At 38.3% G+C, this 18515-nt stretch overlaps 1 long non-coding RNA gene across 1 annotated transcript; it reads left to right on the forward strand.

Annotated features, from left to right (window-relative positions):
• The first annotated feature begins 528 nt into the window (after nucleotides 1–528).
• Nucleotides 529–1716, forward strand: LOC124805218. Its single transcript, XR_007017410.1, has 2 exons — nucleotides 529–651; nucleotides 1087–1716. It is a non-coding gene; the product is annotated as an uncharacterized LOC124805218 (long non-coding RNA).
• Nucleotides 1717–18515: the final 16799 nt, after the last annotated feature.

An 18515-nucleotide genomic window follows, 5' to 3' on the forward strand; every position in this document is an offset into this window, starting at 1 on the left:
ATAAATAAAGGTTCATCTCTAGCAAGAAGCCATATGCTTGAATATTTCTGGTATCTCAACCGCAGATTTTTCAGCGCTCATTTAACTTTACGACTCTGTATCTCAAAATGAACAAAAATGGACTTGTACCACTATTGAAATAAGCCCTTCATATGCACACACAGCACATCGATCTCGTGAGGCACAAGGCTCTCATAACGAAGTACGTACGTCGGTCAACAGATGATTGTCCCGGAAATCGCAGTTGGACTCAATAGTGTATAGCAGAGATGGGCATAGTACGAACTTTGACCCACAGATGGCACTGTTAACCGCGCATTCTAGTTGCTACTTTCGACTCTTAGTTGCGACTTGTCACTGAAATCGCAGAAAGCAGTGCTAAATTCGACCAATAGATGGCTCAGGTCTTTGAATGTGAAATACTTATTGCGACTGCTAACTGTGACTGAAATCGCAGTTAGATTCTGTAAAGTTGCTACTGTGATATCTGTGACTTCTCAGTCACTGTGATTTCTAACAGATACGCGATTTCCTGCCCACCACTACCAATACATTAATCAAACGAGAAACGACAGTCGGAAGCGCATCAGAGACGTAACTTGTGCAGGTAAATGGGTGTGTCCAAGCTACTGCGAAGGAACAGGAGAAAACGTGAGTAAATACTATCAAAATTTAAAACAGAATCCATGAATATACAAACCAAAGCTTCACAAAATCGTTCTCATTATCCACAGGTCCAGATCAGTTACACGAAATTCCGTTTGGTATATAAAACAAGCTTGTCACAGCTAAGAACTAGGAAAATCCGACAACAGTAAGGACAGAAACGAACATATGCTATGAATTTTACCAAAATAAACAAATTATAGATCGGATGATAAAATTAATGCAGACGGTTTTCTAACATTCCTCATGTATGCTGATGTATTGTGTTCTGATTTAGACTTGTGGCTTATTTTGCTGTGCAGGCACATGACACACTCAGTGGAAAATAAAATCGAAAGTGCACATATGATTTAAATGACAACATAATGTGATGCATCATATTCCATAACCTATAAAGAAGTTATATGTATGTTTTTTCAGGAAAATAATAAGATACCCACTGAGGATGCTACAACTGTGGTGAACCACGTTTGGGTGATTAAGTAAAACAATAATTTGTGTACTTACAAAAAGGTGGACTCATCGTTAATTCATTAACATTTTTCTGCAAGCACTGGAACTGAGTCCAAACTCAAATAGGCCAATGATGTAAATGGACTGTTGTATTATAGAAGATGAGAAGCTGAAACTCTCAGGAATACCTGTAATACTACCTTTACGACATAGTTCTCCAGTTGGACAACTCTTAAAGTTGTTGGGCATATAACTGATGAACTGCAAGAGGAAATTATCAACAAATGAAGCCTTCAAAGCATGGTCTATGGGCAAGTATTCCACAGGGGATACTCAGGATCCACTATTTTATGTGTATTAATAATCTTGTGTTGTCCATATGTTTGTTGTAAAAGTTGCGAAATAGCGGTAAAGAAATGTGTCGAATAGCTAGTATAGACCGTTGGGTCAGGAGAACTAAGGAAACTGAATCCCTTTCACCGAAACCAGATTTCACACAATAATGCCCAAAGTGATACAATGTAGTGGTAAAATATTGACATATTCTGTGAAAATATGTATAACACTGTTGGAAATAAAGAATGTTAGCAGTCATAATGTTGTGAGATGTGGTCAGAGGTAAAAATGTAAAATGAGTGTTATGTTGTATATTTCTGTTGACAATGAAGAAAGATGCTAGCCTTAACATTGTGAGTTGTAGTCACATGAAAGTGTAAAGTGAATGTAAATAAATGGACATAATAATCCTTTGACACTACTTATGAGATGACAAGAAAAATTTTATAATCTCTGAGGTCAGTGTCTATAATATTTTACCAACGAGATGGGAGGTGTCCCAGAATCCAATATAAAGAGATGAAATATCACAATAAGTATACTTTGTATCTAAGAGCTGTCTTGGGAAGGCAGCAGAAGCATTTGTGCAATCATTTACTCAAGCAGCATCAGTATGGGACTGGCTTTCTTTGGCCCTAAGTTTCCTTGAGAATTACACCGAGTTCTGTCTTGGATCACCCTTTTAGCTTGTTGGTTCTTTACAGGTTTGAGTCCTGCAACTGCCCGCATGAAAGTCGCTCTACAATTGCATCAATTGAGGTAGGCCCTTGTCAGTCAAACATGTAATCCTTACTCCCTCTCAGGACAAGACAATATTATTTCTTTATGGCTGTCCATCCCGTCTTACGGCATTGTTTTGCACAAAAAAGAGTGTAGCATTGAAGATGATACATGAGAAATAATTTACTGATAGACTGTGTGTGTGTGTGTGTGTTTGTTTTGCTGCTGTTGATCGTGGTAAGAAGCTGTGTTGGGTTTCTACTGACAAATCATCTCTCTGCTCTAAAATCATCTCTCTGCTCTAATGCCCCTGTATTACGCAACATGCATATGCAATGTGACAGGTGCAGAGTTAAGTGCAGTTAGGTACTGAGCATACGTACCGTGGCGTGAAAGTCCCATAGCTATAGTAGTACTAAGTATTTGAATGTTGTTAATTTTATCACATTAATACACATGTATCTTTAAATATATGCTGTTCCAAGTCACATTTCATGGCCACTGTTACAAGGAGTGGAGACATTATTTCATTTCTGCAATAATGCCAAGAATAAAACAAAGCTTCTAAAATGTGAATATATTAGCAGCTACATGTGACAGTGGATCAATGACACCATTCATCGGTATTACCAGGTAACTTCTATGTTAAGTGTTAATTGGCGCCGGACGGGTGGGCCAACCGGTTCTAGGTGCTACAGTCTGGAACCGTGCAATCGCTACGGTTGCAGGTTTGAATCATGCCTCGGGCATGGATGTGTGTGCTGCCCTTAGGTTAGTTAGGTTTAAGTAGTTCTAAGTTCTAGGGGACTGATGACCTCAGAAGTTAAGTCCCATAGTGCTCAGAGCCATTTGAACCATTTTGCTAATTGGCAGTGGGAAGAACCATGGGTGTCAAATCATCATCAGCTGATTAAAATACAGGGCTATTCAAAATCAAGAAACAGATTTGAGACATTTATATCTTCCTAATTACAAACGGTAGCACCATAATTCCAATGTTTCTGGACATACAACAGTTTAAATTTCGAATTCTAGAACTAGACTTGCTTCAAAACTGTTTATTTCCTCAACATGAAGGTGATTCAAATGACTTCAGCTTCATGCAAGATGGTACCCTGGCTCATACCTCCAAGTACATCCATTGTGACCTGAATGACATCATTCGATGATGTTTGACTGGAAGAAGAGGAGCAGAAGATGAACTTCATCGCCAGTGACCTCTCAGGTGTCCAGATCTGACTTCTATGTCTGAGGTTATGTAAAAGACCACATTTTTATCCCCCCCCCTTCCCCCCTTTGTCTGACACTCTTGAAAGTCTGTGACATCGCATTGTTGAAACTGTGAATTTGATAACAAGAGACCAGCTGCTTTGTGTGTGGCAGGCAATGGGCCATCATTTTGTTATTTGTCGTGTAACACATGGTGTTCACATTGAATACATAAAAATTTGAATTTTTTCTTTCCAGGAACGTTGGAGCCATGTTTCTATATTTTGTAGTTTGAAACCGATAAATACCGGATATCTCTTCCTTCTTTATGAATAGCCCTGTGAAATTGCTATTTTATTAATTAAAAACATGAAAATAGCTCACAAAAGAATTTTGATGCAAGATCCTTTATTTTGACAGAAACAGAAGAACTAGAATAAAACCAAAGACTTTCTACGTTATGTTGAAACATTAAGATACAATACTATTAATCTCACAAATACATTCATATTCCCTTCCCATATTTTATATTGTGTCAGTGATTATTTCCATCACTTGTAACTTAGCATATAGTAACTATTTTGTAAGAATGCTAGCTGCCTGTCAGCTTTTACCTCGTGCATAAATACCTAATCCACATATAAATCTCATGGCACTTTGATTGTTTGTTTGTTGCTGTCTTCAGTCTGAAGACTGCTTTGATGCAGCTCGCCACACTAGCGAAACCTTTAGAAGCCTCTTTATCTTCACCTGATGACTATAAGCTACATTTATTTGAACTGCTTGCTGTAGTCCAGTCTTTCTGTGCATCTACAATTTTTATCCACCAGGCCTCCCTCCATTAATGAAACTAATGATTCTACAACTGCACACACACACACACACACACACACACACACACACACACACACACACACACACACACACACACTCTGCAAGTCACTGTACAGTGCACAGCAGTAGGTACCATGTTCTGTTACAATTCATTTACTTTACTGTTCCACTCGCAGATAGTGTGACAGAAAAACAGCTGTCTATAAGTCTCTGTAGAAGCCCCAATTTCCAGATGCAAAATGTACATTGATGGCAGTAGAACCGATCTGGAGTCAGCCTCAAATGCTGGTTCTCTAAATTTCCACAGCACTGCTTTGTGAAAAGAAGATCGACTTCCCTCCAGGGATTCTCATTTTAGTTTTAAGTAGCATCTCTGTAATACTTGTGTGCTGATTAAACTTTCTGGTAGCAAATCTAACAGCATGTCTCTGAATTGCTTTTATGTCTTGCTTTATTCTGACCTGGTGGGGATCCCAAACAGTTGAGCAGTTCAAATGAATGGGTGACACTGTTCTATATGCTATCTACTTTGCCTTCCCTACTGACAGTGTGGTACGCCCATTCCATTTCATATCACTTTGCAATGTTATGCCTAGATATTTGAGTGATGTGATTATGTCAATCAACACACTACTAATGGTGTATTTGAATGTTGCAGTACTGCTTTTCCTAGTCACCTGTATTAATGTACATTTTTCTAGAAATTCTGTCCAGGTTACATTGTCTCCTCCTACAGTCACTCAATGACAACACTTTCCCATAGAGCAAAACATCATCAGATAACGACAATAAATTTCTGTGCAGCCTGTCTGTCAGATCTTTTATGTGAATATAGAGTAACAGTGGTCCTATCACACTTCCGTGTGGCACTCGTGGTAATACACTTGTCTCTGATGAACACCCACTGTCAATGACAACACTCTGGCATCTATTATCTAGAAGTCTTCAAACCACTTACATGTCTAGGAACCTTATCCACATGCTCTGACCTTTGTCAACAGTGTGCAGTGGACACTTTCTGGAAAGTAAGGAATATGGAATCTGCCTGTTGTCCTTCACCCATGGTTTATAGGATATCATGTGAAAAAAAGGTGAGCTGAGTTTGGCTTGAGTGATGCTTTCTAAATATGTACAGATTTGTGGTTACAAGCTTTTCTGTTTTAAGGTAATTTATTATATTTATTTTAAAGAAATATATTATATTCACACTCGGAATGTGTTCAGAACTTCTGCAGCAAATAATTGTTGTGGATATTAGTCTGTAATTATAACATACTGACAAGTTTTACCAACAGAATAACATTATAAAAATATGTATTTTTTTAAGAATTCAGTACCATTTCATGGGAATATTCACATGACAAGGGAACTATCAGAACTTACCAATGTTGTGTTTTGCTTTCTTTCTACCACACTATTGTAACTGAACTTGTAAGTTTTTAAATACTATTCATCTTCATGACACAACACACACCATTAAAAAATTAAATTATCAATATAATCAAACACACGAACAAAATTGTAGCACTAAAATAATAGTGAACAATAAATGCAAGTCTTTTTTTCGTCTGCAGAAAAGTGTTATTACACATGAAGAAGTTACCTCATAATTGTTACTGCCATAAATATATTTGTATTTGATTGTTTAATGAGGAAGGTCAATAGCAGTTACAGATGAGAAAAGCATTTCTCTGTGTAATTTTCAGTTTTTTTCTGGTGCTATTTATGATTGAGAGTAAATATTCTGTGTAAAACTACAGACTGCAAAGTACTGTTGGTCTGGAAACTATTCAGCTTTACAGGTTACGGGTCCAGTTTCAGTCAACTGTTGTTGGCAAATCTTCTAAACTTTATTTAGTGCAGTTAAGTGTTAAAAAGAAAAATTTTAAGCCTGCTAGAAAATACAGTTGCAAGATGTTAATGTGTCGACAAATGAGTTTAGAGCACTGTCAGTTGAATTTTGAGGTTAGAAACATTAACAACTGAGTTTTAGGTTAAAAGATTTGCATTCAGAAAGTAACTTGTGATCATATAGTGTACACTTAGATCAAGGTCTGTAGAAACGGGTACATTGCTTTATAAGGTACATAAATCATTACTCCAAGAATTTGACTGGTGAGGCTGGAAAAGGAAGGTATTCAAGTACCATGAAGGTGTTTTGAATGTCATTGACAAACCATTACTGAAGCTCCAGCCATTCAAAGAAGGTACTGCAGAAATACAAATCAAAAAGCTCAAGGGACTGTTTAATTTGTTTCCTAAAGCAAACATTTATACAGTGTGTATGACAACAAGTGTTACTATCCGTGAAGTGTATCAGTGGTAATGAAAAAGGAAACGGCTAGTGATACATGAGATGCCTTAAAGCAGCAGTTTGATGCCACATTCAAGGATCAGTTGTTTAAAATTTGTACATTCATTTTCACGATTAGTTGGAGATTGGCTGGTGGTTCAGATGTGTTCTACACCAATCCCTTCTTTTGGTCAAATTGTGCCACAAATTTCTTTTTCCCTCATTTTGATTCAGTACCTCATTAGTTACTTGATCTATTCGCCTAGTGTCCAGCATCCTTCTGTAACAACTCATTTCAAAAGCATCTGTTCTTTCCTTGTTTGAAATGTTTATCATCTATATTTCACTTCCACACAAGGCTATACTCTAGTCAAATATCTTCAGAAAATGCTTCATAACACTTAAGTTTATGTTGGATATTAACAAATTTCTCTTTCTCAGAAATGCTTTTCTTCCTATTGCCAGTTTGCATTTTGCATCTTCCATACTTTTGCAATCATGAATTATTTTCCTGCCCAAATAGCAAAACTCACCAACTACTTTTAATGTATAATCTCCCAATCTAATTTCTTCAGCATTACTTGATATAATTGGACTGCATGCCATTACCCTTATTTTGCTACTGTTGATATTAATGTTATAACCTCTTTCCAAATCACTGTCTATTACATTGAACTGCCCTTCTATTTCCTTTGCTGTCTTTACAGTGTTGTTAGCAGGCCTCAAAAAGTTTTTCTTTTCCTTGAAGTTTAATGTCTTGTGTGAATATCTCCTTGGTTTCCTGTACAGTTTGTTTGATGTACATATTGAAAAACACTGGGGAGAGGCTAACACTTTCTCACTCTTATCTCAGCTACTACTTTCCTTTGATGCCCTTCAACATTTATAACTACTGTCTGATGTCAATATTAGTTGTAGATAACCAACTGCTCCCTGTATTTCACCTCTGCTGCCTTATAACACAGTATGATTCCTGTATTTATATTCCAGTCGACATTGTCAAAAGCTTTCTCCAAATATACAAATGTATTAACCTAAAATTAATGATACAGTATTTACTGCCCTGTATGTTCCTGCATTTCCCTGGAACCCAAACTGATTAATTTCCACCATTTTCCATGATTCTGTAAATAATTTGTGTACTTATTTTGCAGCCATGACTTAATCATACTAGTTCAGTAATATACTAGTTCAATAATAACCGCACCAATCAGCAACTGCTTTCTTTGGAATTTGAATGATTGCATTATTCTTAAAGTCCAGCAGTAACAGTAATTTGTCTCTCTCTCTTATATCTTGGTGTACCAGGTAGAATGAGTTTTGTCATGATTGGTTCCCTCAAGGGCCTCATTAATTCTGAGTGACCTTGTTTCAACATTTTCAGTGTTTTGTCAAATTCACTCGTAGAATTGTATCTCCCACCTCATCTTCATCTGTCTGTACTTCTCTTTATATAAGTTCTTCTGTCTTCGAGTTTCTTTCCCTTAATCTACATATACATTTCAATTTTCAATATTCCATTCTTTGTGTAGTATGTTCTTGCCACCCGAGCTCTTAATTTGCTAACAGTGATTCCCTTTTCTATGAAGATCTCTTTACTTATCCTATAGGCAGTGTCTATGTTTCCCATACTCATGGGTGCTCCTATAACATTGCATTTCTCATCTAGCCATTGGTGTTTTGGCAATTTGCACTTCATATCAGTCTCATTTTTTAGATATCTGTAATTCCTTTTGTCTGATTTATTTGTTGCATTTTTACATTTTCTCCTTGTGTTACTTATCTTCAATAACTAATACGTTACCCAAGGATTTCTATTCAACTTTGTCTTTTTGCTTATTTGATTCTCTGTTATCTCGCTATTTCATCTTTAAAAGCTACCCATTTGTCTTGCATTTCTTTCACCTGTTTTAGTCAACCATTGCGTACTTATGCTACCTTTGAAATTGTCAGCAACTCTAAAACCGGATTTGCCCCTGGAAATCTTTTACAATGGAAAATTTCGTTTTGAAAGATCTGTCTTACTATTACATTATAAATCTGAAAGTTTATGGTGTGTATTTTGTACAAGTAATTCTAAGTTAATAACAGAAGACCCATCAACAGCTCTAAGTTCTCTCAGAAGCCAATGTAACCACAAAAATGATTTGAAAGCATCACATGCATCTATATATTGCACCCCAGTTGGCAGAAGAATGACACACTACCATAGTTTACTCTTTCATACAACTGCATCACCTTGAAACCCAGCCGGCCCGAGTGGCTGTGCAGTTCTAGGCGCTACAGTCTGGAGCCGAGCGACCGCTACGGTCGCAGGTTTGAATCCTGCCTCGGGCATGGATGTGTGCGATGTCCTTAGGTTAGTTAGGTTTAATTAGTTCTAAGTTCTAGGCGACTGATGACCTCAGAAGTTTAAGTCGCATAGTGCTCAGAGCCATTTGAACCATTTTTTGAAACTCAGGAAGAGCATCATTAGTCTACTTTTCCCCAGCATGTTTGATATTACTATTAGCTTCAATACTGCATTCATCGGTTTCCTCAGCATTAATTCCTTCTGTAATTGTCATTTTAATATACCAAACAGTGGAAAATCTGGGATGGATTAATGACAGAATTACGAAAAATACAGATTGCTACTCACCATACAGTGCAGATGTTGAGCTGCAGATAGGCAGGACAGAAAGACTGCCAAACATTTAAGCTTTCAGCCAAAAAGGCCATCGTCAATGTGCTGGAGTGGGAGCAGGGAAGGGGGTAGGAGGGTGGAGGGTGGAGCACAATGGCTAATGAAGGCTGAGGTCAGGAGGGTTACAGGAACATAGGATATGCTGCAGAGAGAGTCCTCATTTGCATTGGCCACTGTTTGTTGGTGACCTTGCACATTCAGACGGACAGATTGTTGGATGCTAGGCCCACCTAGAACACAGGACAGTGGTTGCAGCTTAGCTTGTAGATAACATGACTGTTTTCACAGGTTGCTCTGCCTGTGATGGGATAGGTGAGGCTTGTGACCAGTCTGGAGTTGGTGGTGGCAGGAGGGTGTATGGGACAGGTCTTGCATCTAGGTATATTACAGTGATGTGTGCCCTGAGGCAAGAAGTTGCGAGCAGGCGTTGTGTATGGATGGATGAGTATATTGTGTAGTTTTGGTAAATGGCACAATACCACTGTGGGAGGGGTGGAAAGGATAGTTGTTAGGACAGCCCTCATTTCAGGGCATGACAAGAGGTAGTTGAAACTGTGGGTGGCAGAGCATGTGATTCAGTTGCTCCAGTCCTAGGTGGTACTGAGTCACAAGCGAAATACTCCTCTGTGGTAAGATGGTGGTACTTCGGTACACTGAGAGATAAGGCATGGGAGATCTGTTTGTGTACGAATGAAGGAATGTAGTTACAGTTTGTGAAGACATCAGTGAGACCCGTGGTATATTTCAAGTGGGACTGCTCATCATTGCAGATGCAGTGGCTACGGGTGACTAGGCTGTATGAAATGGGTGGTAGCTGTTGATGTTGAGGTATTTCTGGTGCTTGGAAGAGTTGATATGGATGGAGGGACAGACATAGCCATCTTTGAGTGGAGGTCAATATCAAGGAAGGTGCCTTGTTGGGTTAAGGAGGACCAGATGAAATGAGTGCGAGAGAAGGTGTTGAGGTTCCGGAGGAATGTGGATATATATTTATACACACACACACATATGTATATATCTCAGTACCATGTCCACATCTACAACTAGACTGAGGACACTTTTGCATGGAGGAAACAGCGCATCATCTAGGATGGAGATTCATGAACAGATGTAGAAGTAACTTCAGGTGTGCCTCAGTGAACTGTGTTGGGACCCTTGTTGTTCATGTTGTATATTAATGATGTCGCAGACAATACTATAGTAAAATCAGGGTTTTTGTAGATGATGTAGTTGCCTGTAATGAAGTACTTATCTCAAAGATGCTGCAGAAATAGGCAGTCACACCTTGATAAGATTTCAAATTGGTGAAAAGACTAGCAACTTGCTTCAAATCTTCAGAAAAATCAAATTCTTCACTTCACAAAGTGGAAAAAAAAACATATTATCCTGTGACTATATAATAAATGAGTCACTGTTGGAATTTGCTAACTCATACAAAAACCCGGGTATAACACATTGCAGGGCAATGAAACAAAATGATCACATAGGCTCAGTCAGGGGTAAAGCAGGTGGTTGGTTTGTTGGCAGAATACTGGCGAAGTGCAAGCCAGCTACAAAGGAGATTGCTTACAAATCAGCTTTGCTACTGGTTCTGGAATAATGCTGAAGTGCGTGGGCAGAGGTGTACAAATTCCCCTTGCAGCCTGCTTGCTCCTAGCTCCTCTGCAACCATTCATGCAGGTCGGCCTGCCGAGACGTAACAACAAGAGTGCGCGTGTACTGAGGCATAGTGGGTAATGCGGCCGATTTGGGCTCCCGCAAGCCCGGGCTACCTGGGTTCCCGCAGGCCTGCCAAGCTTCACGGGACCCGCTCAGCTTGCTGCACCTGACAACAGGTTGCGCTGTCAAGCTACCGTGACTAGAGTAGCCAGGTAGTTTGCCCGTAGTTCATTTATTGCAACAGTGGGGGCAGCACATTGAATAGGTCGAACTTTAATGAGATTGAAAAAAAATTGACAACTGGCGAATACATGCAGCAGTGCACTATTGCCGCATGGGAAACGCTTTAGTGTGTTTATGAGGCTGCTTCAAATAAATCGGTGTGTCTCAATGCAAAATATGTAAAAAGCTCTTAAGTACTTATCGGGAACCTCAAATATGTTACGACATGTGTGCCAATTTGACAAGCAGTTCCCTCGCTCCGTAAATATCTTGAAAGAGGACAAAGATTTAGTGACCGAAAAGTGCGTCGAAATGTGTGCTAAGGACCTGAGACCATTTAGCAGTATAGAGGGAGAAGAATTTCTTAATTTATATATATATAGACACACACACTATATATATATTTATTTATATTTTCAAAAACCTTCTCCATGGAAACATGTGTACATGAGCCAACTTTCATGGTAACCTGCAAACAATGTCAAAATCTTTTGTAAGGTACTCTATTCCATGCGCTGTCCGAAATATTATGTACACAGTGATGTTCCTCTTGATGGTCAAGTGTACAAAATTTCTTCAAGTTCGGAATAAAACTGTAGGTTGGTGTAGAAGTGTGTAAGTAAAGTACCCTCCGCCATGCACCATTCAGAATTTTAAGCAGACAGCGCCCTTCATCCTGCTTTGAACATCAAGTGTGCCAAATTTCATCAAGATCGGAATAAAAACGTGCAATTTGTCGAATTCCGTTAGGTAAAGTAACCTCTGCCATGCACCCTACGAAATTTTATGTAGACTGTGACCTTCCTCTTGGTTTCAAGGTATAGTGTGCAAAATTTCATCAAGATTGTATGCAATACAAACACACGGAAACAATGAAAACACACTTTCAGTTTTTCTCAAATTTTCCAATTTTTCGGTTGATTTTCCAAAAATGTTAATTCATAAAAACCTTGTTCTGATAATTACAAACACAGCAAAAAAAATTAAAAAATTTGCCGAATTGGTCCAGCCGTTCGCCAGTTTTACGCTTATCAACACATTTGGCAATTCATTTTTATTTACATAGATAATAAGCCGGAAATATACGTGTAAAGGACGAATGTACAAATATATATATAATGTTGGGGTTTGTCTTTTGGTGCTCAGGTAAAATAAGAAGTTGTAACTAATGTTGATACTACGACAATGACGCGCGTAGCGCAGCTCAGCAGTAATATGGGCAGGCAAGCAAGTTTTCCACAGCCTGCCCGGGTTGGGTTCTGCTTGGCTTGGCTGGGAGTGGAGCAGCCTATACGTTCTGTTGACAACGCGCGGCGGCCTGGCTACCGGGCAAGCATGGGTGGGTTAAAAGCAGAACATGTACACCACTGTGCGTGGGGGCCGTACCAGCTAGGCCTAACGGGATATTGAACGTATACAGATATGGGCAGCGTGAATGGTCACAGGTTTTTTTAATCCATGGGAGAGTGTCACAGAGATACTGAAGGAACTGAACTGAAAAACTCTGCAAGATATACATAAACTACCCTGAAAATGTCCATTAACAAAGTTTCAAGAACTGGCATTAAATGATTACTGTAGGAATGTACTACAAACCCCTATATATTGTTCACATAGGGATTGTGAAGATAAGAGTACAATAATTACTGCACACACAGAGGCATTCAAACAACCATTCTTCCTGCACTCCGTACATAAATGGTACAATGGGATGTACCCTCTGCCATGCATCTCACCGTGGTTTGGAGAGTATAGACGTAGATATAGGTGCAGAAGTAAATTCAGTTGTGCTGCCGAGAAGTGTGTAATGATTCTTGCTGTTCATATTATATATTTATGACTTTGCAGAAAATACTAATAGTAACCTCAGAATATACTATGACTATAATATCCGTAAGTCACAGTTGCAATCAGTGAATGCATACAAACATCTGCATGTAACAAACTGTATGTATATGAATGGGAACGGTCATAGTTTCAGTAATATGTAAAGTAAGGAGCAAATCAGTTCGTTGGGGAATACTGTGGAAATGCAATCAGTCTACAAAAGAGATTGCTTATAAAATTCTTGTGCAACCCACCGTACTATGTTGCTCAAGTGTGAGTGACCCATATCAAATAGGGCTAATTGTGGATACTGAAGCCATGCAAAGAAGGGAAGCACAAACAGTCACAGGTTTGTTTGACCCACAGGAGAGTGTTACAGAGATGCTGAGAAAACTAACTAGCAGGTGCTTGGAGACAGATGCACACTATCCTGTAAAAAGGTGCTTAGAAAATTTCAAGAAGCAACTTTGATGAGTCTAGAAATATATTATAAGCCCCAAAATACTGTTTCCACTGAGATCACAAAGACAAGATTACAGTGTGCACCAAGATGTTCAAGCGATGATTCTTCCACACTCCAAATGTGATTGTAACAGCAAGAGGCCTTAATAATTGATGCAATGCACAGTACTATCCACTTCACTGGGGTTTACTGAGCACAGATGTAGAAACATGGAAACTTCAAGGAATGAAAATAATATAAATATGTATAAAACTGAACGGAAGATTTTAATGATGAGGAGCTATAATTCTTTTATAAATATAGTACAAATAAACTGGTCTGTGACGAGTGCTGTAACATGTTACAAATCAATATGACAGATATGCTACTTAGCAGCCAACTGAAACACCAGGATGGATGAAGAGTGCTACAAAATGAAGCATTTTGAATGTGTCAAATTGATGTGTGGCTGTTCAGCAAACAGAAACGGACACAATAATTTCTGATGTTTTGTTCTGCCTAAAAGAAGCATGGGAAGATAAAATCAGCTATCAAAGCCAATGCTATGTGCAGCAGTTTTTGACCATCACAATAAAGAAACATCAACTGATAGCAGATTTGTGGATGGTATGACTATTGAAAACATCATAGGTTGGCATTTATGATAGAGTAGAAATTCACAAAAACCAGAAATTTAGTTTACACAGATATTTGTGGACTCACGGAGGAAAGTGATTTTCAGGATCATCAGTACTTTCCTTTATTTAAAGATGATTTTTCTAGTTTCATTGTTCCATAGTTTTTGCCACACACAGGTGACATTAAAGAAAAATTACCACTGTTTTAAAAAATATAAAGAAATAATCTGATTTTACAGTGGGAAAATTACATATAGATGGCGGTAACGAGTTTCGTAACAATGATATGAGTCATTTTGCAGGCTCAATTATACAAAAACTTTCAATTACTTCTCAGTAAAATGGAGTTGCTGAGTTTGAACACAGAATCCTGTGTGAAATGGTACATTCTCGGCTCTGCTCTGCTACACATCTACTTAAAGCATTGTGGGATGAAGCAATTTCGGCTGTAGCCTGTACCTTGAATCAAATTGGCCCCTTTAAAATTAAGGCAAGTCTCCAGGTTGGTTAAGTAGATTGTGAGTACCATGTTTACTTTCCTGAAAAATGATGTGTCTCATATGCAGAGATTTGTAGCTTCCAACAATTACTAAAGCCACTGAATCATGTTAAAACGGCTGTCTGTACATCAGGTATTGAGGAAGATGATGAGGTTTCAGGAATCTGACATGAAACAGTTAAATTTGAAGAGATTAGTCAACAAGATCGTTTCAACAGAGATATATCTAATCACTGTGTTAGCAATCACTTGCATGTCAGTGAAGTACAGTTTCGTAGCAACTTAGAAGTAAGTTACAGTAAAGATTCAGACCATCGGCCAAGGATGATGCTCCTTCATGAACCAGCAAGGAATTATACAGAAGGAAGCAAATGAGAATTATCTTAAATAAGTAAGGTGAGTGCAAACTGGCTTTACAATATAAAATTAAATGCAAATGGTAAAGTGGTTTGATAAAGTCAAAAGGGTACATATGGTGATTTGGAATAGGTTATACTGACATATTTAGCCCTGCAGCAAAATCTGAGACATGACTGGGACATGAAACAATTTTATATAAGGACTGCATCTCTAAATGGTATTTTTGAAGAACGAATTTTAATGCATCAACCAGTATGCTACGACAGTGAAAAGGGAACTGTAAGCAAAGTGTTGGAAACTATGGTTTGAAACAAGCATCAAAATGCTGATATACATGTGCTGTTAAATTTCACAGTGGATGTAATATCTGGGAGCTCTGTATTGATCTTTATGTATTCCACAACGAAAATACAAAACCATTAGTGCTTTTTCCTGTTGATGATGGACTGATTATTGAGCAAAGTCGTATGTGTAGGCAGATGTGCTCAACACCGCAAAGCAGGTCAGTATGGAGAGTACATGGCTTTAGCAAGTACAGCACCACAACAGGTGCACTTTGGCACATATAAATACTGGCTGTCCAGCCAAGCACATCACCACAGCATTACTCAAATCTGCAGGTCATTGAGTAGTCAACAATCATTGCGTCAACCCCAGCTGAGGTCCAGACACCACATGATGAGCTGGGGGTCAAACTGAGGCCCTTCCTGCCTCTAGGCCACTGGGATCACATAGCCAGATGTCACTTGCCTCAGCTGAACAACTACGGCTGCCTTACTAGCAGCGAAACAAAATCAGTTAGCCTCATCAGAACATGTCAAAATGCTGCTGCAGAATGTCTACTACGCAAGGTTGCTCTGTGCTTGGGACATGCCAAGTGCCATCTCTACAACAATTCTTCTCCACTGTGACATCAAAACCTGACCACATCATGGAACATGGATGCTGTAGAACAATGTCACACTCGCCACATGATGAAAGTGTACAACTGCAGCTGCAATAAAATTGTTGAAATGATAAAGAATTTGTATGCATGCCACCTGTCTTTCTATGGCCACTTCACACATCTGACAGACTCCTGTAGTGTTCATCTACCCATCGTTCCCCCAACACTCAGGTGGAGGGAGCTGGATGCCATCCTGGAGAACACCTTTCCACCAATTGGTAGTGGACATTTGATGCTAATCTGCTACAATGAGCTCTGCTGATCGAGAGAGTAAATGTATCGAACAGCAGTTGGCTAATTGGTTCCACATCACTGTAGACGATCTTAATTACTAGCTAGGTTTATAAATCAAGAACTTAGAAAATTGGATTCAAATAAATCAGTCTGCATTTAAGATGAGGAATTTACAGAAATGCGGCATGATGGATCAAAATCATTATCTTTACCAACAGAAAGAAGATGGATAGCAGGTAGGTCACTAGGTTTCAACAAAGCTGAACTTTAAACTTCTGAGGTCATCAGTCACCTAGAAGTTAGAACTAATTAAACCTAACTAACCTAAGGACATCACACACACCCACGCCCAAGGCAGGATTCGAACCTGCGACCGTAGCGGTCGCTCGGCTCCAGACTGTAGCGCCTAGAACTGCACGGCCACTCCGGCCGGCTGAGTTTCAAGGTGATGCAGTTGTGTGAAAGAGTAAACTACGGTAATGTGTCATTCTTCTGCCAACTGGGGCTCAATATATAGATGCATGTGATGCTTTCAAATCAGGTGAAAGAAATGCAAGACAAATGGGTAGCTTTTAAAGATGAAACAGTGAGATAACAGAGAATCAAATAAGCAAAAAGACAAAGTTCAATAGAAATCCATGGGTAACACATTAGTTACTGAAGATAAGTAACACAAGGAGAAAATGTAAAAATGCAACAAATGAATCAGACAAAAGGAATTATAGATATCTAAAAAATGAGATTGATATGAATGGCTAGATGAGAAATGCAATGTTATAGAAGCATGCATGACTATGGAAAACATAGAGACTGCCTATAGGAAAAGTACAGAGATCTTCATAGAAAAGGGAATCACTGTTACCAAATTTAGAGCTCAGGTGGCAAGAACATACTAAACAAAGAATGGAATATTGAAAGTTGAAATGTATATGTAGACTAAGGGAAAGAAACTCGAAGACAGAAGAACTTATATAAAGAGAAGCACATATAGATGAAGATGAGGTGGGAGATACAATTCTACGAGTGAATTTGACAAAACACTGAAAACATTGAAACAAGGTCACTCAGAATTACCGAGGTCCTTCAGGGAACCAGTTGTAATTTTTCCTCCTCTGTACGTAATTATGTAGTTCTCATTTCGTTCGAGCAATCAATCATTCATAATAAGAAACACAGTTATAACTCAGTCACTCAAAATGTTTCAGAAATTTTACCACACACACCCTTTTAATCGTACAATTTTGTATCAGTTATCTTTTGTCATAAATCTCAATATTCAGATTACAATTCTTCAAACAATGCTCCGGCTAATCGGCACGAAGACAATCTCGGAACCTTTTTTCTAACAACCACCAGAGAGAGTACTACAAAGAATAATTATGCGCTCATGGCATAGCTGTTGTATGAAACTACTTTGCGCATGGATTCTGCGAGTATGAAGATAGAAAATTGGTAAACATCATTCAAGGGCAGAATTGTATCAGAATAATTCATCGAATATAAAATGACAAAACTCATTCTACCTGGTACACCAAGATATAAGAGAGAGACAAATTACTGTTACTGCTGGACTTTAAGAATAATGTAAACATCAAATTCCAAAGAAAGCAGTTGCTGATTGGTGTGAATATTACTGAAATAGCATTATTAAGTCATGGCTGCAAAATAAGTACACAAATTATTTACAGAATCATGGAAAATGGTGGAAATTAATCAGTTTGGGTTCCAGGGAAATGCAGGAACATACAGGGCAGTAAATACTGTATCGTCAATTTTAGGTTTAAACATTTGTATATTTTGAGAAAGCTTTTGACAATGTTGACTGGAATATAAATACAGGAATCATACTGTGTTATAAGGCAGCAGAGGTGAAATACAGGGAGCAGTTGGTTATCTACAACTAATATTGACATCAGACTGTAGTTATAAATGTTGAAGGGCATCAAAGGAAAGTAGTAGCTGAGATAAGAGTGAGAAAGTGTTAGCCACTCCCCAGTGTTTTTCAATATGTACATCAAACAAACTGTACAGGAAACCAAGGAGATATTCACACAAGACATTAAACTTCAAGGAAAAGAAATAAAAACTTTTTGAGGCCTGCTAACAACATTGTAAAGACAGCAAAGGAAATAGAAGAGCAGTTGAATGGAATAGACAGTGATTCGGAAAGAGGTTATAACATTAATATCAACAGTAGCAAAATAAGGGTAATGGCATGCAGTCCAATTATATCAAGTAATGCTGAAGAAATTAGATTAGGAGATTATACATTAAAAGTAGTTGGTGAGTTTTGCTATTTGGGCAGAAAAATAATTCATGATTGCAAAAGTATGGAAGATGCAAAATGCAAACTGGCAATAGTAAGAAAAGCATTTCTGAGAAAGAGAAATTTGTTAATATCCAACATAAACTTAAGTGTTATGAAGTATTTTCTGAAAATATTTGACTAGCGTATAGCCTTGTGTGGAAGTGAAATACAGATGATAAACAT

This window comes from Schistocerca piceifrons, chromosome 7, assembly GCF_021461385.2.
Source record: "Schistocerca piceifrons isolate TAMUIC-IGC-003096 chromosome 7, iqSchPice1.1, whole genome shotgun sequence".
NCBI lineage: Eukaryota > Metazoa > Arthropoda > Insecta > Orthoptera > Acrididae > Schistocerca > Schistocerca piceifrons.